Genomic DNA, 27,574 nt, shown 5'->3' with positions numbered 1-27,574 from the left:
TAAGTAATCAGGACATGACCTCCACATCCCTCTTCCCTCTTCCTCGTCACAGAAATGTAACAAAGAAACACAGTTTGGACTGGTCACTTGGACCTCCCACCTCTGCTAGGGTAAACTTTGAATATGGTGGATTTTTCGAAATACCACTATAAGAGGTAGAAACTTTCTCCAGCGGTATTTCATTTTTTTTTTAAATACACCCAGCTCTTAATGGCCCCCTTAGTTTGGAACTGTTCCCTAAAGTAAGTGCCATAACCAATCCAAAAGTAATTTCTATAACCACCATTTAGTAATATCCATGGGTGCTATTCAGGGTGCGCTCAATAAATTCACCAGAACATGGTGAATCATTCTTACAGAATGAAATAGAGGAAAAACTCTGATAAAATATGGACACTTACTTCTTTGGCAAGGAGGAGTCATGATAAGCTGCTGTAGCTAGTAACAGACCGATGGTGTTTCATCCCCATTGCTGTCTGGGGCCTGGGACCACCCTACCTGCAACTCTCTCTTACTAAATACTCTCCTTCCAGATCCCTTCGATCTTCTGGCTCAAACTCTCTTCTGACCAAACGCTTCTCCAAACAGAGAGCTGGGGGCAGATCTCTCTCCTCAGCTGGCTCCCTCCTATGGAAATGTCTCCCTCTCTCAGTCTTGAACCGGATCACCTCAAGTTCCACAAACAACTCAACACCTTTCTTTTCTCCTCATCCTTCCCTCTCCCACTCCCGTGCTAACCATCCCCTCTGTCACTGAGATTGGCAGCCTGGTCACTCAAGAGTTCAATAGGGCCCTGGCTTTCTGCCTAATCGCCCCCTGTATCCCCCTGCACTGCCCACTGGGCCCACACCCGCCTGTCGGTTTGTTTTGCCTCCACCCGCACTTACCTGTTGGGCGGTAGACCTCGCTCTTCCCCTGGGTTGTCTCCACCCATGCACTTATCTTTTGCCCCCAGCCCCCAAAAGACACCTCTGGCACTTCCGCTTCTAGGGGACCCTAATAGCACTTACACTCACCAGACCCCCTTTTGCCTTTTCTTTTCATTGCTCTTGCACGCTCCGAATATCACAAGGCATAGTAGGATAGCTGTTTCATTCTATTTAATCATTGTAGTTTCCATTGTTTATTCTTCTCCCTTGTTCCCTTCCCTTGTGCCTTGTGGTGCTTGGAAACACTGTTTTGTTGTATAAGCGCCTTGTAAATATATAAATACATTGGTGGCAACATTACCATCCAGGGTCACACAGTCCCTCATTTAAATTGTACATTGCAGCTGGGCAGTATGAATTCCCCTGCTGCCTAGTCTCTTCTCCCTCTCACTCACTCACTCCCTCTCTCCCTCACTGCGACAGCTCATATGAGTGCCTCACCCATCCACATAGAAGCCGGAAGGCGAGCAGGCCTTGCATCACTTGTTTCCTCTTAGGCAGGCTTTCTTCTGAAGGGACTTTTTCAGTTATCTTTTTTTTACATGTTGCAGCTGTGGCCCGTGGATGATGAGTCCAGCCTGCCTCTGTCCGCCCTTCCCAGTCTGCACAGACCCACTGCACGCCAGACACTCTTTGTTTGTGACACAGAATAGCTGATAACACCGACCTGTTTAATGATACTCCACGGAAGCGCAAACACCGAGTTTCAAATGGTCTTTCCCTCTTCGGTCATACCCCCCACTCCCTACCCCCTGGTTTTAGTTAAGAATGGTTACAAAAGGTGTTTTTTGTAAATACTATGAAAGGATCGGTTATCAGTGGCAACCATCTCCTCAGCTTTCGCCTGTGTGAAGCTCTGTGTCATCTGTGTTGAACTATTCACCTAATGAAACCCATTTTCCTTGGAAACGTGCGTTTTAATTGAGGCGAGGCAGGGGGTTAATCACGTGTCGTTCTTTGCATTTGTGTTTAAAGAGATAAGTCCGCATTTGCATCCATTCCTCTCGAAGAGACTACTTTGAACGCGGGTATAGAGAAACGAAAATAAAATAGCGTGATCCTCAGCTGACAAATCCTGAGAAGCAAACGTTTATACCGCCCTTTTCATCTTTTACATTTCTAAAGACGATTAAATCTAAACACCTCCAGACAAATAGAGCTATCATTAAAGCGCTTGGAAGGTGGAGGGGTGCGGTTTGAGGCACTGTCAATAAAATCGATATTATGTATGTTCTATATGTTTCTATAGTATCCTGCCGACCCCAGTGGCCCCCGCCCCCCAACCAGCCTCGTTTCACAATGGGAAGAAAGAACTCGCTTTGCTTTACGTGCACAGACACATGTTTGCGTATTTCGCACTCCTCGCCCGACCTTGATGTGCCGGTTTAAATCCGTAACCAGAGCAAACAAGAGCAAACGCCTGCCTAGCGCTGCGAAAAGCTGCAGTCACAGCTCCCCGACAGCGGTCACACACGGAGGGACGTCGTCAAGGGAAGCCGCCGCCGTCTGCTCAGCTGCGACACGGCCACTTTCCCAAACAGCAGGGTAAGAACCAGAGTCTTTTCTGTTAAGTCACAGAGTATGTATAATGCTAGTGGTCGCACGGCCCTGGCCCGCCATTTATGGCATTGGGATCTCTCTAGGGTGTCGCCAGACTTCTGTTGGTGCTGTGCTTCATTATTGTAGTCTGTACTCCTTTGCGGATGTTAAAAGTAGTAGAAATGCCACGCATACATGTTGTCTACTAGGTCCATCTACCTAGTGTTCTACTGGGCCCAGGTACCGTCCGCAGGTGGAGCTTTGGAATACCGTGGCACTGCTGTGAATCGCTGATTCCAGGCGAATCGTGGAAGTGCTTCCGGGTCTAGTGGAGATAACTGATAACATAGGCAGTGGCCACTGTTCGCCCGCCACCGGGCAAGATCTATACCATCGATCCCACTGACTGTAGCCCACCCTGAGGCCGGACCAGCTCTTCTTATTGTGGCACAACAAGACCGCAGATAAACATTATTACATTTAACAGCTTTAAAAACCCCAGGCGCTTCTGAAAACTTGGGCGTATGTCTTTGTTGTAGAACGTCAAAAGAGACTTTGTGCCACTTAATGGTAGAATGTGTAGTGCTCCGAGATATGAGAACTCGTTTTTGTGTAGATTCGTCTCAATAAGCAATGTAGACTTGGCACAAGTAGTCTGGGATAGGTTGAGCGCAGGGAATGACTTTTTTTTTTTTTTTTTACTGTGGAGGTGATTGGAATGCTGTATGAGCTTGGCCGCACTAGAAAGTATAGAAAGTACAAATGTAAATGTTGAGAGGAATTTTATGAATCTTGGATAATAACGAAATACTGCTCTCTTTAGTGACTAACCTATGAACAGAAAAAGATATAGGGCCTGATTCATGGAACGTGTTCCCATGGGATTGCGCCATTATAAAACACGTCCACGAATCAGGCGCGTCATTTGTTTCATGAGTATTGGATTTATACTTGTTTCTTTTGTAATGTAAATAAGTGATGTATGTTTGATTGTATTTATATGGAAATGTGTATGATTGATGAATGTATTATTTTAAAATTGATGCATTTTTGTTTATTATTTTATGGTTTATACATGTAATGTCGATGTGTAAAAAGTTCTAGTTTTGAACATAAACGCATTTTACGATGATTGGAAGCACCTTTCTGAGCATTATGCTCTCTCCTCTGCACCCCCTTTTCCTTGATCTCGTTCTTTATTTACAGTCCACTCTCCTGCTCGGGGCGAAACGCATTGGCAGCTGCGGCTGATGGGCTGCAGAGAGCGCTGTTATGCTTTCCCTTTTCCGCCAGCCCAGGCTGGAAGCTGACGGCCACAGGGCTTTGGGGGCTGGTGCACCTCCTTTTTGAGCCTGCCCGACCCTGCTGTGCTAGGCTAACAGGGGTCAATTTTACTTTTGGTCCTCTTTACCCTCCATCAAGGGGTTAGATTTGGCACTGCTCGACTGCCTGGATTACCACCAGCGACAATAAAAACAATCATTAAAATATCTTCAAATAAAATGACATGCTAGGGTGGGTCAGGTGGGACAAAGTTGTTCCTGCTGCAGGGGGGAACGTTTTATTGCCCCATTTCCCCTTCCTGCACCTCTCACTAAGGCAGAAGGTGGGGTGGGGGGCTCGGCCCCTCCTTCCTGTTATGCCTTGGTGCCTGAAGGCCCCTCCGGGCCATGCCATGTGCTTACAGTTGGCAATTTTATCGAACCAATATATGTTTCCTAATTATGGCCTGTCACTAAACATAGCAAGGGCGCAAAGAAGCCTACAGTTTGGGGGAGGCAAACTGGTGATGGGGGGGCCCCTTCAGGACCTTGAGCGGGCAAACTTTGGGGCTCCGCCCTCTCTCTGCTACTCCAAGGCTTTTCTGGCATGGAGCCCAAGTATTAGATGGCGCTATATATAGCGCCCCAGCACTACACATAGGTGCACACGCACACAAACATACACAATTACACATTCAATCACTCATTTAAGCATCCCATTCACCATACACTCGCTCATTTACTTGCGCACCCATCCCCCATACATCATGAACTCATCACACTCCTTGCACAAATGCTTAAATGCATAATGAGCTAACATGCAACACCCTTTAAGACTGCTACTGCCACTGCTAGCTTTATCCCTTTCTCCTGGGATGTGAAAGAACACTTGCTCCACTACTGACCGCCTTCATCAAAGCCTCTTTTAGAACAAGCACTGTCGCTGCCAGTCTTAAAGAGGCATGGGTGCGTCCCCTCTTAAAAAAGCCTACTCTAGACCCATTCCAGCCAAACAACTATCGGCCTATAACGACCGTCCCGTTTCTTCTTCAACTACTAGACAAGGCTGCTCACTGCCAGATCCAACGTTACCTAGAAACAAACTTCATCTTAGGGAAAAGTCAGACGGGATTCTGTAAAGGGCACGGAACCGAAACTGACCTTCTCGACTTAAAAAACCAAATCACCAACATCATTGACAATGGCAAGTCCGCCCTTCTCCTCCTCCTAGATCTCTCAGCGGCATTCAATCTTGTGGATCACAAAACGCTCACCACACACCTCACAAATGCTGCACACTTCTCTGACCAATCTGCTTCATGGATCACTTCCTTCCTCGAAGGAAGAGCTATGAAAGTCTTCTCTAACACTGCCAATGCAGCTCCCACCACCATCCACTGTGGTGTCCCACAGGGATCCTGCACAGCTCCCACTCTATACAATCTTTTTACAAAGCCTCTCTTTGATAAACTTGACGCACTTGGGATCGCATACACAAACTATGCTGACGATACCCAAGTGCTCTTTCCCCAACACAGAGGTCTTCAAACTGTGGGACACGTCCCCCATGAAGGCGCGGCCGCATCCCAGGCCGGGCGCCAGAGCCCAGCATGAAATGTAAAAAAATAAAATTTTTACATTGGAGGAAATGTGAAGGGCAGCTCAGATGGTCAGACTGGACCATAAAACGGTGTTAGGCACCAATGAAAAAATGGCCAGCAGTTGCAAATGGATATTCAGTCCTTTAGTCACAGACTGTTTGAATAGTACTCAAGGGGTCGTTTTTTGTTCAAATGTAAAAAAAACTGTGATATTTAAAGAATATTTATTCAGAAACAATGGTCAAAACTACTAGCTGCATAGTGAATTAACTCCTCAAACTGGCCCACATTGGCCAAAAAAGTGGCCCATTTTGACTGGCCTACACTAGCATTTTGCATTTCTGGTACGGTCATCGCCCTATTGCCCAATAGGTCAGTCCAAGCCAGCCGGCTCATCCATAATGGGTCAGGGGGCGTCCACCCACTTGCCACCTCACCCATTATGGAGGAGCCGAGGAGCGGGCCCAGTGAAACACTGAGCACTCCCTCATCTGAGGGAGTGCTCCTGGGCTGGCTGAACTGTCAAAGGGAAACACTGTTTGCCTTTGACAGTTCATGTCCCCAGCCGCACATGATCACTGAGCCATGCAACGCTGGGGGTGTTTTGCTTCGCCAGCCTTGCATAGCTCATTGGAAATGCTGGCTGGGGCACTGCATGTATGCATGTGTAAGGGGCATTTTAGCAACCACGCGCAGGCTCCTGCAGAAGGTACGTTTATGGTGATTTATTTTTCATTTAAATGTGTATGGATGTGTGTATGCTTGTGTTATGGGACTGTTGTGGGAGCAGGATGGGCGGCAGCACTGGGATAGTGGTGGGAGTAGGGTGGGGAGAGCCCAGGGTCTGTACTGGGAGTAGGGTGCGGTGACGGCATGCCGTTCATAGTGATTTCTACATACTGTCCATCTGGCACATTTGGGGGGTCCCAGTGTTAGGGAGAATTCTCTGTTTAGGCTGAATTTCCTAACCTAGTGAGTCCCCCAGCAGCTTTGCTGGATTTCTGGAGTTTGTTTTTTTTCCACCCTGCCAAGAGTGAGACTCTTTTTCTCCCACTCTTGGACATGTATGTGTGTGTAATTCCTTTGGATACCAATGTGTTCTATGGGCTATGGGGTCTTTTACTCCATAGGGTCTCAATTGTTTTTCTATGTGTGTTACACCGCACCCTACGTGCCGTAACGCTGGGGCGTCCTAGCGAACCTCCACCATAGACTCCATACCCGGGGACTGACTACTGTCTCCCCGGGCATGTAAAGTCACCATTGGCTTTACTAGACCTAAATTTACTAACAGAACTAGTACCAACCATCTTATTGTGGACGTACTAGTAGGGGTAATTCGATTACTCCTGGATCTGTTACTCGAGTTTTGGCTGGTGGCAGTGGAAACTACTTGTTATGTCCGATCCCAAACATAACCCTATGGGATTCGTCCCATTGTTGGAGATTAATACTTTTTCTCGTTAATCTCTAACGTACCACCGGTCTACTTATCTTAAATAAGTTTATCGGATGGTATTTTCTGCCAGAAAATGGCGTCTGTGTTCGTCTCTGTGACTCCTAAACCAAAGGTTGAGCCCTTTGTTCCACTTTTGGCGGGCCTCTGTACAGAGACCCTCCAAAGTGGTGCCATTCTGTCTGGGTTACCACAGGGGTATTGGAGGGGGTTTAGGCACCCTGGACCGAGTTTCCTTGCCAACTCCGGTCGCACTCTGGAGTGATTGGCCCAAGTGATGAGCCTTCCCGCTCACCACTTAGCATGTGTTGATTGACAGCTAGGCTGAATGAATGGGGGTTTTCTGCATAAAAGTAGGGCTTTTGGGACTGGATCTTCAGAAGTCGCCACAGGACCTAAGGATTCCGACGAGGGTAACGCTGAGCCGACCTGCACGACGACACCTCCGGTGGAGCCCTCCAGAACCGACTCACCACTTCCCGACAACAGAGGAGATCTCCCTGCCGGAGAGTCTCTTCCCCTGACTGGTGGGAACAACCAGTCCCCTTTGCTTTTTATTCGCCTCAGGACGCAGTGGTCGAATTGCCCGTGCAGAGCACCTCGGCAACCGGATAGCCACTACCCCTGTCCCGCGACCAAAAGGTGGTGCCTTGTGATGGAGCACTCCGCGGCTGGTCTCTTCCCTGGTGGTGCACCGGACTTCACTTTTCTTCGACGACAAGATCATCTCTACTCTTGGCAAAGACCCGACGTGCATCCACCACCAGGAACAACTGCCTCCGCCGGAGCTGCCCTCCACAACAAGGTATCGTGGCCGCCTGGCTTCCCTTTTCGATCGGTTCGAGTGAGGTGTCTTAATCCTCTCCTTTCTGTTGGGTCGCCTCCAAGATTTCTCATTTATTGTTCTGAACTGGTTCAATCTGCCGATAACAATTTGCTACAAAGACTTGAATGCATCTCCACTAGAGACTTTTTGGGACATCGCGCCTTGCCTCTCTCCGAGTGGGCCTGGCCTCTGAACTTTACAATCTATTGTGATCCTTGCCTTCCTGCCTTGCATTTTATCCGCGAAGGATTGAACTGTGTTGATTTCATAACCTGCCTATCTTTTTCTCTCCCGTCCTAACTAATATTAGAGTGCCATCTAGGTTGAGGTATACACCTCTGTCTGAAAATAAGTGATACCGGTAGAACCTAGACTTGTCGAAATATTGCTAGGGGGATTGATCGTTTTCTTCTTTGTAGAGTAATTGTGTTTGATTTGTTTGCCGTGAATTTGCCATAGTGTTTTTGATAGATGTTTCGTTATAAATAAATACCTTAATATCTTTACACTAAGCTTCGTTGCGTGTTTGCTTGTCTTGCTGTGAAGAATTGCCCTATTTTGTATACTCCACATACTCCTCAACTCTTCTTGAGGGAAGTCTGACTGCTCAGCCACAGCAACCAAGTGAATCTGTGTGGTACAGACTGCTACCAAGTGGGTTCACCGTCAAACACCTGTAGTCCTAAATCTTTTGCAGTGGTCCCAGAGGGAACTGCACAGGTTTCCGCCTAACACCCGGCATGCCCAAACTTTGCTCAGGGGGGGCCCAGGCCAAAAAGGTTTGAAGACCACTGCCCTAAAACAGGTGATTATCACCAAGATGCTACAGCATGAAGGCTTATTTACTCCACTATCCAAGTGTGGATGGCGACGAACGGCATATGCCTTAACAGGGACAAGACAGAGATTCTCATTCTTGGCCAAAAGGCCACTCTAGCCAAGCAAGACTGTCTTTACACCAATTTCAGCATTGACGAGTGCATCATCCCAGTCTCATCATCAGTCAAAACGTTAGGAGCCCACATTGACGCTACCTTGTCTATGAATAAGCAAGTCAGTGCCATCGTCTCCGCCTCTGCCCTAAGCATTAAACTCATTAATGCCATTAAACCTTTTTTAACCAAGGAAAACTGCCTCTCCATAGCTAGAGCCACAATAGGAGCTAAGCTCGATTATTGCAACGCGCTATTAGCCGGCACCTCCAAGAAAAATCTAAACCGATTGCAAATCACAAAAAACAACTCACTTAGATTTGAATTAAGTATCCCCATCTGCATTAAGTATGCTTGAGAGACCACATCTCACAAGCAAGAAAGGCGGCTCACTGGCTCTCAGTCAAAGACTGGATCACATTCAAAATCCTCACAACCACCCATAAATGCATCAACTACACAGCACCACCCTATCTCTCAGACACTCTATCTAGACCCACCTCGAACAGGCCCACCAGAGCAAGCTACACTAACCTACTAACTGTACCACGCATTAACAGAGCCAAAGCTGGAGGGATAGGTTTCCCGTACATAGCACCCAAGCTATGGAATACTCTCCCCCCTGCCCTCAGAGCAGAAACCTCTCTCCCTGCCTTTCGAAAAAACCTCAAAACGAGACTCTTTAATTAATATGCCACTGCTTCACATGCAAAGTCTACTCAACTATGCCTGTATGTCCATGATTTTTGGATTGCCAGATGGAATTCTGAAGTCACTCTGCCATTGGAACCCTTTTTACTTCACTTAAGGTATATGGATCCCCCAAGAGGCACCTCGTTTTTGCTGTAGGATTATTATTTTACCATACATAGGTTTTAGGGCTTAGGTTGGTGGAAGCTCTACTTGAGTTTTGGATTCACCATGGGTGCACACCAGTTTACCTCCTTGGTAGCACACAATGTCTTTTTTTGTAGCCTATTGGGCGGCACCAACACCTTATTATAATTTCTTATTTTTTTGAAAGACTGCTCTCGGCCATTATGTATTTTTGTCTTCCCTGTTCATGACAACCACCGGAAAGCCATAAAATGGCAGTTTTGACTATTTATGGGCTCTTTGTGAACCTACATTGAAGCCTCGATATTGGTTTAAGCCAGTGGGTACATGGGTTCTCACTTCCTGTGAGGGTGGTATAGGCTGAGTTGCAGTCCTACCGACCAATCAGTATCTTTGGTCATGTGACCCTTTTCCCCAGCCACCTCTGATTGGTAGGCTGGCCTTTGGCAAGCCTTTTTTTGCAGTGGTACTTAAGGCAATACCCAGCCCTTGGTTTGCTCTTGCTGTTTTGGAAGACGCATGTCTGCCAGCCTGGTGAAAGTTTTCCCGCAGTTATTTTTGCAGGTTTAAAATAATAGTTTGAAATGGCTTTCTTATCTGGCCATACTGGCAGGGCATGGTGGTCTCTTTTGAGAAGACTAGTCTGTGCTTCCTAAATTCTCCTGCTGCCTCTCCTCACCTGGTTGATTGAGCCACCCATACTGGAACGGTTTTCTGGGTTGTTCACTGCTGTTGCCTGCTAGGATCTTCTGCTTGGTTGTGAGTTGCTGCTGTTGCCCCAAAGATCCTGGGAAACCAACACCACACCTGTTCTGCTGCTTAGGGTGTGTGTGTGTGTGCCTTGATCCCGCCCTTGGATCATTTTCTGCAGCTCTGTGCTCCGTTCTTCTCTACAGAGGCACCGCAATACATCTTCACGTGTTAACCTTGTCTCATCGGTGTTCCTCCCCGGGTTCTTGGCTCCTGGTTAAAGGTGTGTGTTTGGGGTTTCTTTTTTTTTTTGAGGGAAGGTTGTTCTTTTCCTTTCACGTGGGAGTTGTTGTTGGCCCTTGGCACCAGATCCTGTAAAATGCACATAGGCAAGAAGCATGCATTTGCCTGAGTGGTTTGGCGTGCTGTAGCTGTTTTCACAGAAACCGCTGATGTGAGTACTTACCTCTGGGTCCTGTGGTGAGCGATTTGCTTTTTTTTCTCTTCCTGATACTCTCCCTTGCGCATCACTCTGGTCAGCGTTCATATTGTTTGGAGGAGAGCCTAAGCAGTGACATCTATTTGGCATACTCCTCTGCAGAATCTTCCTCTGGGGCTGCTGGTTTGGGGTCTCCTTTGGTTCGCCCTGTGGTTGTTTGCCTCGGACTCTGCACCTGTGCGGTAAACCACTTTCTTCCATACAAGTCGGTGGCTCATTGATTCTTACAGCACTTTCTGCATGCCCTGGAACTGTCCTAAGTGACCTTTGAGGTAATTGCCCCTGTGCATTTTCCTTTACCCACAAGGGTTCAGATCTTTTTAAGAATTAGCAGGGATTTTGATGTATTCTATTCAATGTATTCTATTTTCTCCTGTAAAAGTGAATGCTGACTGAATAAATGTGTCCCTCAAACGTGGTCTAGTCCCTACCACATTTAAGAGGGGTGGGTTGTGAGGACACTGCTTCATTGTGCTGGTCCTTTGGTGGGCGAAGGGATTTTACCTGCTTTTCTAGTTTCTGTGGTTCCTGTGCCCCACCCATCTTAAGTTATGCCAGCTGGCTGAGATAGATGGCCCACATAAGTGAGGTCATGAGTCTTTTTAGAAATGTGCTGTTTTTAGAATGTCTTTTTTTAAATTTTTTTTAACCATTTTTATTTTTCAATGGAGACATAATCAATTACAACATATGATCGTTACACTTTGTCATAATGCATAGACCAACTTTCCATTCAGGGTTAACGTCACCCGTTGCTGCATAACTTGTCTGCAATTTCTTCATCTGTAATTCATCATCCCTCCCTCCTCCCCACTGTCCCTTTATAACCTTTGTAACAGTTTTGAAAAGGTAAAAATATTTTGGCTTTAAACAAATGTGCAAGAGTATAACTTTTGATATTATGAGTCGACATTATAATTTTGTTGTCTGTTACTATACAATAGGTATCTCCCAGTTTTATCGTTTCATTCTTAACTTCCTTCCTCCCTCCCTTCCCCGCTACAACTTTTGGAAGGGGAGCCAAGTGGACAGGCGTCTCTGCAGTGTCTAATTCTTTCATACATAAGTTCTTGGGTGTAGATGTTACACAGTTAATTCCCTCTGAGGGTTTGTGGTTTATAGAAGTGGGATTCCCTGTCTCCAACAAAGTCTCTGAAGGGGGACCATATGGATAGGTATCTCTGATATGTTTCTGCTCTTATGGCAGTTACCTTCTCCATTGCCATTACTCCCCATAGTTTCATCCACTACCATGGTGTCGTCGGGCCCTCTAGTGTTTTCCATCTCTGCGCTAATGTTATTCGTGCTGTTGATAGTAAGTGTGTTATTAGCGTGGATATATGCCCCGATGCTGCGTATATTCCCTTTGCCTCTACTCCCAGTAGGACCACCTTAGGTGATAGTGGTAAGTCTCTGCCAGTAATGTCTTTGATGTGTCCCAGTATCTCCTTCCAGTAGGTAATTGCTTTGGGGCATGTCCACCACATGTGGAATAGATCTCCTCTCCTTCCACATTGTCTCCAACAGTTTGGGGGATATTCTGGGTTTATTTTGTGTAGTCTGTGGGGGGACATGTACCATCTGTAGCATAATTTATATGCAGCTTCTTTAATTGTTGTACATTTGGAGGATCTGTGAGCTCTTGCCCATATTTGGTCCCACTCTCTTTCCGTTATTGGTTCTCCTAGATCTTTTTCCCAATTCTCTTTATATTTTAGGTTGTCCGTTGGTTGTGCTCCATCGAGCAGTCTGTAGATTTTAGATATCCCCTTCTTTGGTTCACCTTCTTGCATTGTTAGTTCCAAGCCTGTTAGGGTTCTCGTTCCCGCTCTTTTCACTGAGGGATGGGAGATCCAGTGTCGTACTTGCGTGTACCTGAACCTTTCATTTTCCCCTAGGTCGAATTTCTTTTTGCATTCTAGGAATGGGATTGGGTCGCTGTTTTGGTACATGTCCTGCAGTGTCAGATTGTCCGCGCCTTTCCAGCCTTTCCAGAAACTCTTCTTCAGGCCTGGGGTGAAGTCGATGTTATGTGCTATTGGGGATAGTGGACCCAGTTCTCGTTTGATCTTTTTCATTTGCATGGCGTTGTCCCAGCTACTCAGGGCTGTTTTAGTAGCTCCTAGTAATTTTCCTTCTGCTTCGCGGGCCTTGGGGTTCAGTGCTAGGAGTGCTTTTATCGGGATCTGTGTGGGTGCTTGTTCTATGGCTCTCCATCCTTTGATGTCGTCTGGGTTAGCCCACTGGAGAATGGGGGCCAAGTGCGCGGCCATGATGTACCTGCCCAGGTCTGGGACCCCAACCCTCCCAGGAGCGGGGGACGGGTCAGTATGCGTCTCTGTATTCTGGGTCTCTTTTTCGCCCATATGAATTTAAATACTGCGTTTTGAAGTTCTTTGATTATCTGTGATGGGATTGTCGCGGGTATTGAACTCGTCACGTATAGAAGGCGGGGGAGAAGGGTTATCTTTACCACTGCTATTCTGACGAACCACGATAATTCCTGATTATCCCATCTCAGCAGGTCCGCTTTTAGTTGTTTCCAGAGAGAGGGGATGTTTGATTTATATAAGTCCTCGAATTTCTTTGCCAGGTGAACTCCCAAGTATTCTAGCGTGTTTTCCTCCCATCTCAGGGGGAATCTTTGCTTCATGCAGTTTATTGTATTTGCGTCTTCAGTTATGTTTAGTGCCTTTGATTTATTGTAGTTGATTGAAAATCCAGATATGGTGGCAAATTCTTCCAGTGTCTCTACGGCTTTCGGTAGTGTATTCGTAGTGTCTCCCATATAGAGGATCACATCATCAGCATATAGTGCTATTTTCTGTGGGGTCTCCTTGATTTGCACTCCTTTTATGTCGGGGTTTCCTCTGCATCTTGCTGCTAGCGGTTCCATAGCCATTGCAAATATTAGTGGAGATAGGGGGCAGCCCTGGCGCGTACCTCTCCGTATCTCCACTTGTTTTGAGTCGCAGGCATTTATCCGAAATGATGTAGATGGGCGTTGAAAATTTGCCAGGATCATCCTGCTGAATAGTGTTCCGCATCCGAATTTCTCCAGGATCATCCGTAGATATTCCCAGTCCAAGCTGTCGAAAGCCTGTGAGGCGTCCAGGGCAGCTATTGCAAATTTCTGGTTTGTCCATCCCCCCCATTCGATCACATCTATGGCTCTTCTGACATTATCTTGGGTGTGTCGTCCCCTGACAAATCCCGCTTGGTCCTCGTGGATGATATCTGGGAGGACTGTGATAGCCTATTCGCTAATATCTTTGTGTATAGCGTTGTATCCGTGTTTAGGAGTGCTATCGGGTGGTAATTTGAGCATTCGGTGGGATCTTTGTTTGGTTTCAGGGCAAGGATCGTGGAGGATCTTGCCATATCTGAGGAGATCGATCCGGTGTCTCTAATTGTGTTGAAGAGTCGGGTGAGGGGTCCCAGTAGTTGCGTTCGAATATTTTGTAGTAGTATTTCCGAAGCCGCCTGGACCCGGGGTCTTGTTCCTTGGTAGTGAAGAGATAGCCTCATTGATTTCTTGAGCTGTGAATGGTCTCCCCAGGATTTCCGCGTCCTTGTCCGAGATTTGGGGTAGACTAGTGGCCAGTAGGTAGGATTTTTGGTCTGTCGCGTTTAGGTTTGTTCCCTGTAGTAGCTCTTCATGGAATCGGACCATTATTTCCCTTTTCTCTTCCTCTTTTGTGATCTTATCTCCTTTTTCATTTCTTAAGGCAACTATATAGTTACGGGATTTCTGTTTGTTTAATTTGGCCGCTAGAAATTTATTTGCCTTGCCGCCGTGGACGTAGTATGATTGTTTCGTGTTCAGCAACGTCTGTGCCACTGCGTCCGCAGTGTGACTTTCTAGTTGGGCACAAACCTTCTTTAGCTCTCGCCAGGATTTCTGCGTTTGTCAAGCCTTGTGATTTTTCTCTGCTTCTTTTAGGGCTAGTTCCATCCTCCGGGTTAGTATCGCTCGTTCCCTACAGTTTACTGCTGCTTGGGCCATGAATTCTCCCCGGATTACGGCCTTCCTCACATCCCAGACTGTTTTCCAGTCAACCTCGCCGTTGTCGTTCTCTTTGAAATAGTTGTTTATGGTTTCCTCCAATTGTGCTCTAAGCGCTAGGTCGCGCAGGATCAGTTCGTTGAGTCTCCACAGTGGGCGTTGCTTATTTTCCCCTCTGTCTATTTTCAGGCTAGCTAGTACTGGGGCGTGGTGTGTAATATATTGTTTTCCAATTTCCACCTTAGTCACTTGGGGATTAGAGTTGCTGACACCAGGATAATGTCTATTCTGGAGTATCCTCTGTGTACCCCAGAATAATGAGTGTATTCTCTCGTGTCTCCTTGGAAGAAGCGCCAGGTCTCGATTACTTCTAGCTCTCTGAGGAACTTTCCCAGCGCCTGTCTGTTTCTCCGGTCGGCTGCCGTAGGGGGCAGGGTTTTGTCGAGGTTAGGATCCATTATGCAGTTGAAGTCCCCTCCTATGATTGTTTGACCTTCGCACCAGCTCCCTATTTTCAGTAGGAGGTCTGTGATGTATCGGTCTTGCTTGTTGTTAGGGGCGTATATTGTCAGGATTGTGTAGGTCTTCCCTTTTATAGTTCCTTTGATTCCCAGGTATCTCCCTTCAGTATCACTAATCATCTGGTGTTTTCGGAAGTTCAGTCCCTTAGCCAGCAGTATTGCGACCCCTTTTGTTTTCGTGCCGCTGCAGGCGAAGTATTGTTGTGGAAATGCCTTGTTATGCATTCTTTTTTCATCCGTTTTCAAGAGGTGGGTTTCCTGAAGGAGCACTACATTTGCAGGCATCTTCTCGAGCCTGTTGAGAATCGCACGTCGTTTCCCGGGGGAGTTCAGCCCTTGTACATTTAGCGATACGATCAGTGTATCTGCCATTTTTGTATGTAATATGTTTGTTGCTTCTGTCTTTTGGTGTGTCTTGTTTTGGGTTAGTTTGAGGTGGCCCACCTGCTGTGGTCAGGTGTTTCCTCGGTTTCTCTTCCAGTTGCTTCTTTATTTAGTGTCTTCTTCAGGGTGTTTCGTTCATGATATTTGAAGGGGCCTGCCAGTTTCTTTTCTCTGTTAGGTCTTCATTTCCTCTCGGATGACCATTCCCATTGGTTATTTTGGCTGCTGGGTGCGCTATTTTGTGGGCTAGTTTCGGATTGGCTTTGTTCTTCCTCAATTTATAGTAATGAAAGGCCTTCTTCACATGTACTGATCCTTCTTTGTTTCTCTTTCCAGGGGAAGGCTAGTCCAAAGGGGAATGTCCATCTGTATGTGATTTGTTTGGCTTGTAGTGCTTTTGTGACCGGTTGCATAAACTTCCTTTTATGTAGGGTGATCAACGCTAGGTCCTGGTACAGTTGGATTCGCCCTCCATTGATTGTTAGTTATTTGTGGGTACGTGCGGCTCTCAAGATGTCTTCTAGGTCATGGCAATAAGAACATTTCTAGGTCTCACTCCTGGTTCATTCCTTTTGGGGCCCACTCGGTGGATTCTGTCAAATTCAAATCTCTCTGGGGGGGTGGGTGTCGTTCAGGATGCTGCTGAAGCAGTGTTGCATGGTGTCCTGTAGGTCTTTATCCTGGATCGTCTCTGGGAGGCCCTTGACCCGGATGTTGGATCTTCGTGAGCGATTTTCCAAATCTTCAGTTTGGATCTCTCGGTTATTTGTAGCTCTGGCGACCTGGTCTAGTAGGCTATTGTATTGGTTTGCTTCCTCTGCCATATGTGAGAGTCCATTTTCGAGTGTGTCCACTCTGCCTCCAAGTTCGTCTATTTCCTGTCGTACTTCTCTCAGGGACGTATTCAGCTCTTCTTTCATTGTTTCTAGTTGGGTCTGGAGTGTGTTTGTTATCCTGGATTCCATGCCCCTAAGGCAGTCAAGTAGTTCTTCCTTATTTATAGCCATATCAGAATTGTTAGGTGTTGTTGGTTCTCTCTGGTCTTGAGGTTCTTGGGGGGCACTTTGTTGTGTTGTGCTCCAGCAGCTTTCTAGCAGACGACTTTGGTTTTTCCCCGGTGTTTTGGTTCTTGTGTGGGGGGTTTTTCCTTTAATCCCGGGCATCAGGTTCTCTTTCCGTTTAGCTTCGTCCGATTAGGTTTCCTAGCGGTATTCTGTGTGATTGGGTATGATAGTGTCCTCAAACATCAAGCTTGGGCTGATCAGCGGGGTGCAAGGGGTGCCAATCGCAGAGTGTGGGTTACCCCCAGAAAGGCACGCTTGTAATGCCCTTTTGTAGTGATGTTGCGTTGGCTAGACTGCAGGAGTCAGGAAGTGCCTTGATGAGGGGGGTATCAGGCCGTCAGCGGCCAAATGTCGAGCCCGTGGATAAGGCAGCCCTCCTGATGCAGTCCGGCAATAATTACAGGATGTGGGCGTTAGCAGAGTCACCCGACCACCACGACTCACTTTGCCCAGTACAGATCTCCTCAGAGGTGAATGCTGGTGGGCGAACACCCCACCCGATCGGTGACCCGTGCAATTTAGGATGTGTGCAGTTGGACCTTGCTTCCAGGATGCCCCGCTCCACTGTCTCGTGGGGGGGTTAAATCAGAATGGATATTGGGGCCAGTCAATAATGCATGTTGTGGTGACACTTTTTATATGGGGTTCCACCTACCTGGTAGCCCGCCTGTGGAGGGTGGTGGGGGGAGGGCGCACTCTGAACCCAGTAGGCCCGTCGCTCGCCCACAGCGCACACGGCGGCCACTGGGGAGGGGATATTTGTCCCACCCGCAATCAAATGGCAAGCGGGGGACTGGCCCCCGGGCGCGGGCCACTCAACCCCCACCACACGTGGCAGCCTCTAGTGTATGGGAGCTGTCCTTGCTGGTCGTGCGTTTTCAGATGACCGGCCTTAATGATGTGACCTGGTGAGACTGGGTTTGCCAGATAATCCGGATTGCTGTGAGCAGTTGTCATGGGGCTGAGGGCCCGTTCTGCCTCAGGGGTAATGCTGGCAGCCAGGGGGGATCTTCTCTTAGTACCGCAGGTCGGCGCGTCCTCACGTTCGCCCCGGGTTCCGGAGAGAGGGGCGGCTCAATTTAGATGGCCTCGGGGGATTCCACAGCCCGTCGCGGGCGGCCCCTATGGAGCCCCGGTTCCGATCCAAATCAGGGCGCACAGGCATGGGAGAGGTCCGGCTGCGTGGGTGTTCCACCAACTATGTTGGATATGTCTTGCTTTGAGGTCTGTCAAAAGGTTTTCAGATCCTAGAGATCTGTGATGTGCCTTGTTTAGGTACGGTTTCTTTTGACAGTGGGCTCTAGCAGCCTCCAGTTGCCTGGGCCCCTCCGTAGCTTATGGGGAGGAGCTCCTCGGGGGCTCGTGTCTGCTTTTCTGGGGGGTTGCCTTCTCCCCTCTTTATCTCCCACTACCCTGAGTTATATTGGCCTCGCTGGGGTTCTGCAGCTTCTATGGCGCGGGTATGGGGTTGCGGATTCGCTCTTCTCTAACCGCATGTCATTAACCGCTGCCGCGCTGTCCCGTACCTTTTTCACCTGTTTGAAGTCCGAGCCCAGTCTTGTTAACGCCTTCGCCTGTGCCTGGGCACCCTGCTCGCGCACAGCACATACAGGGATTCGGATGAAGGGTGGGCTGTCAACTGGTTTTCCGGCTGTACTCTGTGTCTGTGCCGGTCACGTATTATTTCCCCAGCCGCTTACGCGAGTGTAACGCTCAGATCTATCGAGCTCAGGTCTCGCATCCAGGATCTCGCTAGTGGGCTCCGACTTGGTTCTGGTAGGACGCTGGTTTCTCCCGCTTTCTGTTTCCCTTCAGTGTGGTGCATCTGTTATTGCCAGCTGCCGTTGCCACTTACGGTTGATGAGTGGCTCCCCCTGTGCCCCTGACCCTCCGACAACAGAATCTGGCGGCGGTGTCAGATGGGGCCCCTCGTTGTCGCCTGGTTCAGCAAGTTGTTCATAGTCCTGCAGGCTATGGGCACTGCGCTCCACTGTAGGGGCCGAGGTCACCGAGTCTAGAAGGGGGATGGGACTTGTGTGTCGTCGCTGCAGGCACAGTGGGGAATCTCGATTTTGTTAACGAGTCCGATGCCGATTTTCATCCGGATTTCTCCCAGCTGTGGGGGGTCGTTTCTGACCCTGCTTTGTGTATTATTCAGCCTCCGGGGGGGTCAAGCAGTGGGGGCTTTCACTGTATTACGGCACCCAAGGCACAAGCTCACTTGAAAGAGGCGAGTATCCGTGCGCCCCCTGGTTGTCTCCTAGAATGTCTTTTTTAATACTCTTACAGATGGCACAGAAAACACTGAGTCTCCAGGAAAGTTAATGTTTATATTGTTTGTTTTGTGGGGCCTAGGGCTGTCCCTCACTCTCTAATATCCCCTGGGATTTCACCCTAAGCCAGTCGCCCTTAATACCAGGTTAGTGTTAATGAATTGTACCCATTATCTAGCGGGGATGTCATTTGGAGGACCCCTGTGGTCTCCCTTCAGGGGCGCCATTTCACCAAAATGCCTGGGGTAGCAGTAGTGACATCACACAACCCTTGACACACTACCTTCCTTCCCTTGACAAAACAGGAAGTGGCATCACATAGCATTGTCCCTTAGTACACTAAGAAAAATATGGTAACGATATCACTGTAATGCGATGGATCACCAGCATTAATATCAGTGTGTATAGGCCCGTTTGACCAAATTACTGTGAATGTAAGCAGATGTCCTAGTCCAAATGATGGCATGCAATGAAAAGAAAATACATGTGGCTGTTGCATGAAATGAAAGGTGTCAACAAATTCAACCTGCAGAGCACTTGCTCGGGCCGGCACTAGGATTTGCAGGGCCCTCGGCGACATAAAATGTGCAGGGCCCCCTTATTCGCATAAATGGTGACCCGTGATATTACAGAAAATTTCACAGACTGAGTCTTTAATATACAAAATGTCATGGGCAGTACATTAAGAACATGTTACCGTTAGTAAGGCAGGTGACAAATACAATGTGACGTCCAGTATATGATTTGTCAGAGTTAATATTTACATATGTGGTAATATCGGGAGTAATGGTTTATTTTGTAGTAGCAGACGCAATGAGAAACAAGCCCCATCAGTGTACCCCCTGAGCCTTCATTGGAGGGGGGTGAGCAGGCCACAACTGGCAGGGTTCATGAACTGAAAGGGGAAGCAGGGAATCCCATAACGGAATGTTGCAACGGCAACTGAGCAGGTTAGGTGACGGTTGCTGAGATGTTATGTTTATATCTTCCTGTAAATCATATGGCTTTTTCCCCATTGCTGCTACAAAATGTGCTGTAAAATGTGGTGTTTTGACTATCGGATGATACGGCTTCCTCGCATCACTATGTGTGGGAACTTCTGGCCCTATAGCACTGGCAGTTAAAAAAAACATTAAACAACACCAGAAAATGACCGAGATTTCCCAATAACTATGCTGGCAAGTGTAAAAGGTAACTTTCTAATCCCAACAGTCTATAGTGAATCTGGGTGAAATCCTTGTCGCCGGACACAAAAATACCCATGCATGGCAGCAGCCACCCTCTGAAAGAAGCGTGTCCACCCGCATGTATCCTCTACCTATGCCCTAAAAACACACAGGGCCACAATGAGGGAAAATAACATCTCCAGGATTGCAGCATCTGGGCATATATAAATGAATGGCTTGCCCGCTCATCGTTTGTCCATACCCCCATGTTTGGCCATGAACATTATAAATCCTTATAGAAACATGTTGGGCAAAAATGGTTCAATTGTGGCATTATGTTCCTGTTCTTGATTGGAGACTACAAATACCAGAATGCAATTCAACATAAGGCAAAACATGGCCTTTGAGTTTTGAACATGTACTTTCAAGACATGGGACTATTTTTAGAAAAGGATACTCACCTGTTTGTGTTTCAATGTTAGACAAATACAGGCTTTATATATAGTGTGATTAAAATATTACATACTACCAAAATAAACTATTTTTGGTGTGTTAATTATGAACATCTGGAAATAATGTAGTTGGTTTAAAACTGCTCTGTGAGTGGCCTGGAGGAGGGTGTAAACTTGTGCTTTTAGAATAAAATGATCCTTTGCCTTTCTTAACACGGAAATGCCTTGCCCAAAACAATGGTCTCTTAAATGGGCCATGACGTGTAAATCACTGCTGTGGAGCTTCACAAGTTGCTTCTGATGGTGCTGTTTGCTGGAGGGACACGCTGCTTCGCTGCCCCGAGACGTTTGCAATTGCTCTTTTTTTGGACCATTGGAATTTTGTGGTAGGACACACTATATCCAGTTGACAGGCCTTTGTGGAGCTTATGTTAGCTTTCAAGTTAGCATCAGCTACTATGACCTGTTTTCACTCCGTTACAGGGCTGGACCGTGGACCCTTGTGAGCACGCCTTCATTCTGGGCCAGCCTTCATTATCTAGGTGACCGCGTTTCACCCGTTGCTTCTGAAAGTGCTGTTTGCTGTTCACTGCTCGCGCACTTCACTGCTATAGCACCGCGTCACCTAACCTTGCTATTCCAATTGTGGCGCATCTGACTACTTAAGAATATCTAGAATACCAGTTTAAATGGTACAGAGTAAGTCATAACAGTGCATTGGATGCATATGGATATTCTTTACAAATGTATACGATTGCTCTATTTATTTTTGACTTGTGCACTAATTGTATTTGGGTGAGACAGTTACCCGGTAGTAACAAGTAGTGCTTCTCACCCATATGAGAGTTTTAAAAAAAATAATATACAATTATACACACACTTTTGATTTACTTCTCATGCAATTTGGTGTGTATACTTTAAAATCTAACACGCCGGTTCATGCTAGTCCAGCAACACCTGGCGCCAAACGAAAATGGACGGACAGCACACCGCGAAGGCGAGCTGTTGCACGCACACAAAGCGTCACGAATATTGTAACAAACAAAATGTTGCATACTGGTAACACCAAACCAGTGATGGGTAATGATATTAGGAGTTTTTGCTTCGATTCTATAGTGGTAGTTACAAAGCCCAGACCTAAACACCCTACGTTTGTGCAACAAGCAGTTGATGTAATTACACCTTGCATTCCCGATACTACCTTGATTTAAAGGTTGTGAGATGCCGCCCTTTGTAAACAATGTCATTCTGATAAGGATCAGGTGTTTATTGAAGACCCGACAAAATCCACTTGATGTTCTGAAAATAATGTCAAAGCTTGTATTGAGCTGACCTTAGGTAATCCGGAACTTTGTACACGTGACAAGCCAGATGCCCTGTTGGTGCAACCTATAACATCTGAACCAACTGAGAAAGCCCCGCAATATATTGCGCTGACCCCTCTCCGTCAACATGCTATGATAGAATTAGACTCTTGTTTGTTTGTTTGTTTGTTTGTATGTTTATTTATTTATATAGGGCGCAGGCAGAAAGAATATGCGAGGCTTACAATGTTACAGAAATATACAGTTGAGATAAAATTGTAGACATATGCAGTTAAGGATTACAGGAATAGGAGATATACAAAGTCTTCACAGATAAAAATATCAATATCTATACAAAGGAGTGAGATATACAGATATGTACAGGGGCTGTTTGTGGAGAGAGCAGGTCTCAACCAGAAAGTATCAAAATCTATTCATAGGTGTAAAATGTACAATTATATACGGGGGTTGTTGGAGTTCAAATGACTGATGTGATTGCATCTAAAGTGCAAATAGGGTTGATCGGCTCTAAGGTTGTCTGGCAAAGAGTTCCAAAGTGTAGCAGCTTTCACAGGGAAGCTGTTGCCTCCAATGGTGGAGAGTTTGAATCTGGGAATTATCAGACAGTTGGAATTGATAGTTCTTGTTTGTCTAATGGATGACTTTCTCTTTACTTTGTCTATAAGATAACTGGGGGCAGCATTGTTGAGGACTTTATGGGTTAGGGAGGCCAACTTTAGTTTGATTTTGTTGTCGGTGGAGAGCCATTTGTGTTGGCGACTGGTAGTGGAGATGTGTTCTCTTTTATTGATGCCGAGGGCAGCTCTCAAGGCATTATTTTGAAGGAATTGTAGTCTATGGGTATTGGCTTTGTTAGCACCACTATATAGGGCATTGCAATAATCGAGTCTGGAGAGTATGAGTGCTCTTGCCAGGATCATGCAGCTATCAGTGGACATGAATGGTCTACCTGCTCTTATTAATTTACAGGTATACGCAGTGGTGGATGCTAGTGCGCTGACCTGTTTCGTAAATGACATGGTGGCATCCAGGTAAAAGCCGAGAGTTTTTACCTCCCTGGATATTTTGATGATATTGCTGTCTATGTTGGATTCGGCATATTCAAGGCCTAATTTGTTGATATTAGCAGGGGTACCCAGGATGATGAGCTTAGTTTTGTCATCATTCAGGCATAGACCATGAGATGCCATCCGTGCATGAATGATGAGATACACCCTATTCACCAACTCTCTGTCCTTACTGTGATCCCTTGAAAGTGGGAGGAGAATCTGAGTGTCATCTGCATAGTTGGTGTAGGTGACACCCAGATGGTCCAGATCATCGAACAGAGGTTTGGTGAAAATGTTGTATAATGTGGGGGAGACGCATGAGCCCTGCGGGACTCCGCAGGTAATAGGAGAGGGGTCTGCAGCTGCTGATGGGGAGAAGACTCTCATTGTTCTCTCACTCAGAAAAGATTCAATCCATCTAATGGCTTCAGGGGAGAAATGAGCCGCCGAATCCAGGTGTCTGCAAAGGACCTTATGGTCGACAAGGTCGAATGCCACGGAGAGGTCGAGTAAGAGGAGGAGTGCTGTCTTTCCCTTGTCCCTTAGATCATCGATTTGGGTCTTCAAGTCTATGAGGGCTGTTTCCGTGCCGTGTAGTGGGCGGAAACCCGATTGCCTGGAGCCTAGTAATTTGTGTTGTTCTAGGTATTTTTGGATCTGGACATAGGCCACTTTGTCCAAGATTTTCAGTAGAAAGGGTACCGTGGTGATGGGGCGGTTGTTAGTGGGGATGAGAGGATCAAGCGTCTGCTTTTTAAGGAGGGGGAGCACCCAGGACTGTTTTAAGTTGGAGGGGATGCTACCTGAGGAAAAAGATGTGTTTATAAGTTTGGAAATGAAGGGCGATAGGTCTCTAGCTGTGTCCTTGATTATGTGTGCAGGGCAGATGTCACCTTTGTAGTTTGAGGGTTTGAGAGAAAGCATGATTTTCTCTACCTCCAAGGTGGTAGTTTTAGAGAAGGAGAATGAATTAGTGTGTGTGCTTGGTACAACATTAGGGAGAGGTGTAGGTGGCTTAGTGAGATTTAAGGAGTCTTTTTTTAGTTGAATTTTATTTTGTAGGGTGTTTATTTTATTTGCTTAAGCCTGTTGGATGTCCGCGCACCAGGTCTGGTCCTTGGTGCAGGTGTCGGGTGTGGCAATAGGTGACTCAAGTTCCTTCAATATGGAGAAGAGCTCCTTCATGCTTGAATTGGAATTTGCAATGCGGTTGTTGTAGGAGTTCCGTTTAGCTAGACAGATTTCAGCTTTGTATTGACGCGAAATCGTATCTAGAGTGGCTTTCTTTTCACTGGAAGGGCATAGTTTCCAAGCCGATTCACATTTTCTCTTTTTTAGGCGGAGGGCTTTGAGTTCAGGTGTGAAACATTTATTTAAGTGGGTTTTGGGCTTGCTGATGCGAAGTTTAAGTGGGGCAATTTTGTCCATGGTATTTAACATAATTTTGTTGTATTCGTGGACTAGTGTGTTGTGATCTAGATTGTTTGGTAATGCTTTTAACGTTGGAAGGATGGCTGTGATGATTCTTTCTACTGTTATATTTTTCCTGTTTCTTGTTAGGCAGGGTGGTGCATATGACACAGTTGTGGTAGGTGGTCTGGAGGTCAGTAGATTGAATGAGACCAAGGAGTGGTCAGTCCAAGGTAATGGTGCGATGGAGGAGATGACCGCTGAGCAATTGTCATCAGCAACCCAATCTAAGGTTCTTCCCTTCAGGTGAGTGGGTAGGTTAACTTGTTGTGAGAATCGGAGTGATGAGATAGTGTTGGCTATGGTGGAGGCATGCATATCTGCTGGGTCGTTAAGCCCTAGGTTGAAGTCACCTAGTAACAGTAGTTGTGAGGTGGTTTTCGCATTGTTGGTTAGTAGGCTATGCAGATCTTCCTCGAAGGTCCCGAGCGGACGAGGTGGTCTATAGACCAGGTGGATGGTGAGAGATTGGGTGTTATATATAGGGAGTTTGGCAGTGAGGGATTCGCACGATTGCAGGGTTTGAGTCGGGGCTAGTCTGAGAGCTAGACTTTCTTTGGATATGATGGCGATGCCGCCGCCACGGTTGCCCACCCTGTCCTGTCTGGATATGGTGTAGCCATCTGGGATGGCCAGCATTAACGACGGGCCTGCTGCATTGTGTAGCCAAGTTTCAGTTAGAGCAATAAAATCTAATTTGTCTTTAATGATTAGGTCTGCTATATCAAGGGCATGTGCGACCAGTGATCTTGTATTAAGTAGTGCTCCTTTGTAGGAATGTTCTTCCGTTTTTACCGAGATGTTTGAATGAGAGATTGGTTTGGACTTGGTTCTAGGGATGGTGGGGCTTTTGATGGTAGGTGGGGCAGGCAGGTGGTTTAGGGCTGTGGGTTTTCTAGTGTGGGAAACTTTGGTTGCGTATTTAGAATCAGAGAGGAGTCTACGAGGCGGTGTATAGTTTAGCAAGTCTGGCGCGAAGTTTGTTGTTTCTTTCGGTGGTGGGGCATGGCCGGGGGGCAAGGGTTGTTGGCTCTGACCTGCGATGATACCTTGTGCAAGAGGGGTCCGAGTAATGGCTGGCTATGTTGGAATCATTAGGAGGCTTGGTGACTAACTGAAAGGGGGAGGCTCCTGAGTCGGTATCCTGAGTGGGAATGTCAGGGGATGCGACCGTGGCCATCGCATAGAAGGTGAGCAATACAGTTAACATTTTCTGCAAATCAGCTGGCGTTGTGTGAGCAGAGCAGGAAAAGCAATGCTGATGCTATAGGGTACATACAGGTCTAATAGGGTAGGGTGAGGGTCTATATGTCCGGCTGCAAGTCAATAGAATTCCGAGGTGCAGTAGTGGCTAAATTCAAAGCATAATAGCATGGCAGATCCGATTGCGGGGGAACTACAATAAAATACAATACAGTAGTAATGCAGTTCAGACCAGGGGATAATGCAATTCAGTGATATGACAATTCAAAGCATGGCAGAGAGCAAATCAGTAATGTGGCTGCTCAGAGCAGGGGTGAGGCAGTTCAATCACGTGCAAGTCAATGCAAAACAAGGCAAAATACAAATCAATAGTGTGGCCGCTCAGAGCAGGGGTGAGGCAGTTCAATCACATGCAATTCAATGCAAAACAAGGCAAAACATAAATCAATAGTGTGGCCGTTCAGAGCAGGGGGTAGGCAGTTCAATCACATGCAATTCATTTTCGACAGGTTGAAATATAGAATGCAGATTCGATCACGTGTCGTCCATTCGGGTCACGGAGATAATGCGGATCAGTAACGTGGAAGTTCAGATCACGGGGATAGTGTCATTCAAACGTATAACATTTCATAGCGCAAATATGGTAATTTGGGGGTTATAATGCGCATAACTTATCAATCGTTAGACGTGGCTATGGTGAGATGCAGTTTATATGATGGCATGCAAATGGGAAGGTTGCTATGTGGGGACAACCTCACTAGAGCATATGGGATCGAAATGTTTGCGACTCAAGGATCGGTTACCTTGGGAAGTCTTCCAGAGTCTTGCGGTTGTCAGCCAGGAACTCACCGGAGGCTCTCTAACTGTGCATGTAGCGGATCATGCAGCGTTTCGTCGCCTGGCACCGGTTGTGCTTGGTCAGCTTAGTCAGGAGCCTTAGTGTGTGCCTTGGGGGTGTGCCGGCTTCGCCTGCCGGCCCCTCTGATAGGCTATTAGGTGCGAGGGCTGACCAATGGCCTAGTACCCCAACACAACAAGGAAGGATGGTGCAAAGGGTCCGACGTCTGCCATCTTGAAATGGTCGTCTCGCCGAGATGAACCCATCGATTGGGTCAGGTATGCGCTGCTGGGCAGCATGCCGTCGGGCATCAAAGCACACAAAATGCCTTGGGGAAAGTGATCAAGTGTATCACTCCAGTATAGTGGGCTGCCAGGGGGATGGAGGCTGCTTGGAATGCAGCGCAGCGATGAGAGAGGAGCTCCGGCTATCGGACGGTGATTCTGTTTTAGTGCAGCTTTGGACGGAGCCTAGTGTGTGGCTTCGGGGTGTGCCGGCTTCGCCTGCCGGCTCTTCTGATAGGCTATTAGGTGCGAGGGCTGACCAATGGCCTAGTACCCCAACACAATAAGGAAGGATGGTGCAAAGGGTGCAGCGTCGGCCATCTTGACATGGTCGTCTCGTCGAGATGAACCCATCGATTGGGTCAGGTGTGCGCTGCTGGGCAGCATGCCGTCGGGCATGAAAGCACACAAAATGCCTTGGGGAAAGTGATCAAGTGTATCACTCCAGTATATGGCCAGCAGCCGATCCGCCGCCGCAGCCCAGATTAAGCGATGATCGTCGTCGTAGAAGCCATGTGGCTTACCTTCAATCTAGTGGGCTGCCAGGGGGATGGAGGCTGCTTGGAATGCAGCGCAGCGATGAGAGAGGAGCTCCCGCTCCGGCTCTCGGACGGTGATTCTGTTTTAGTGCAGCCTAGGACGGAGCCTAGTGTGTGCCTTGGGGGTGTGCCGGCTTCGCCTGCCAGCTCCTCTGATAGGCTATTAGGTGCGAGGGCTGACCAATGGCCTAGTAGCCCAACACAACAAGGAAGGATGGTGCAAAGGGTCCGGCGTCGGCCATCTTGAAATGGTCGTCTCGTCGAGAGGAACCCATCGATTGGGTCAGGTGTGCGCTGCTGGGCAGCATGCCGTCGGGCATGAAAGCACACAAAATGCCTTGGGGAAAGTGATCAAGTGTATCACTCCAGTATATGGCCAGCAGCCGATCCGCCGCCGCAGCCGAGATTAAGCGATGATCATCGTCGTAG

The 27,574-nt window shown here is 47.3% G+C and overlaps 1 protein-coding gene across 1 annotated transcript in view; it reads left to right on the top strand.

Annotated features, from left to right (window-relative positions):
* Positions 1-2,358: 2,358 nt before the first annotated feature.
* The window catches only part of LOC138511482 (complement component C6-like), a 504,666-nt gene continuing 479,450 nt past the window's right edge, over positions 2,359-27,574 (top strand). The window contains exon 1 of the mRNA XM_069627197.1: positions 2,359-2,474. The gene's annotated coding sequence lies outside the window, so the exon portion shown is untranslated. The remainder of the gene's footprint in view (positions 2,475-27,574) is intronic.

The sequence above is a fragment of the Ambystoma mexicanum genome, chromosome 6p, assembly GCF_040938575.1.
Source record: "Ambystoma mexicanum isolate Mex_15411 chromosome 6p, UKY_AmexF1_1, whole genome shotgun sequence".
Taxonomy (NCBI): Eukaryota; Metazoa; Chordata; class Amphibia; order Caudata; family Ambystomatidae; genus Ambystoma; species Ambystoma mexicanum.
Note: the sequence above shows the minus strand (reverse complement) of the source record. Positions and strands in the feature narration are given on the sequence as shown.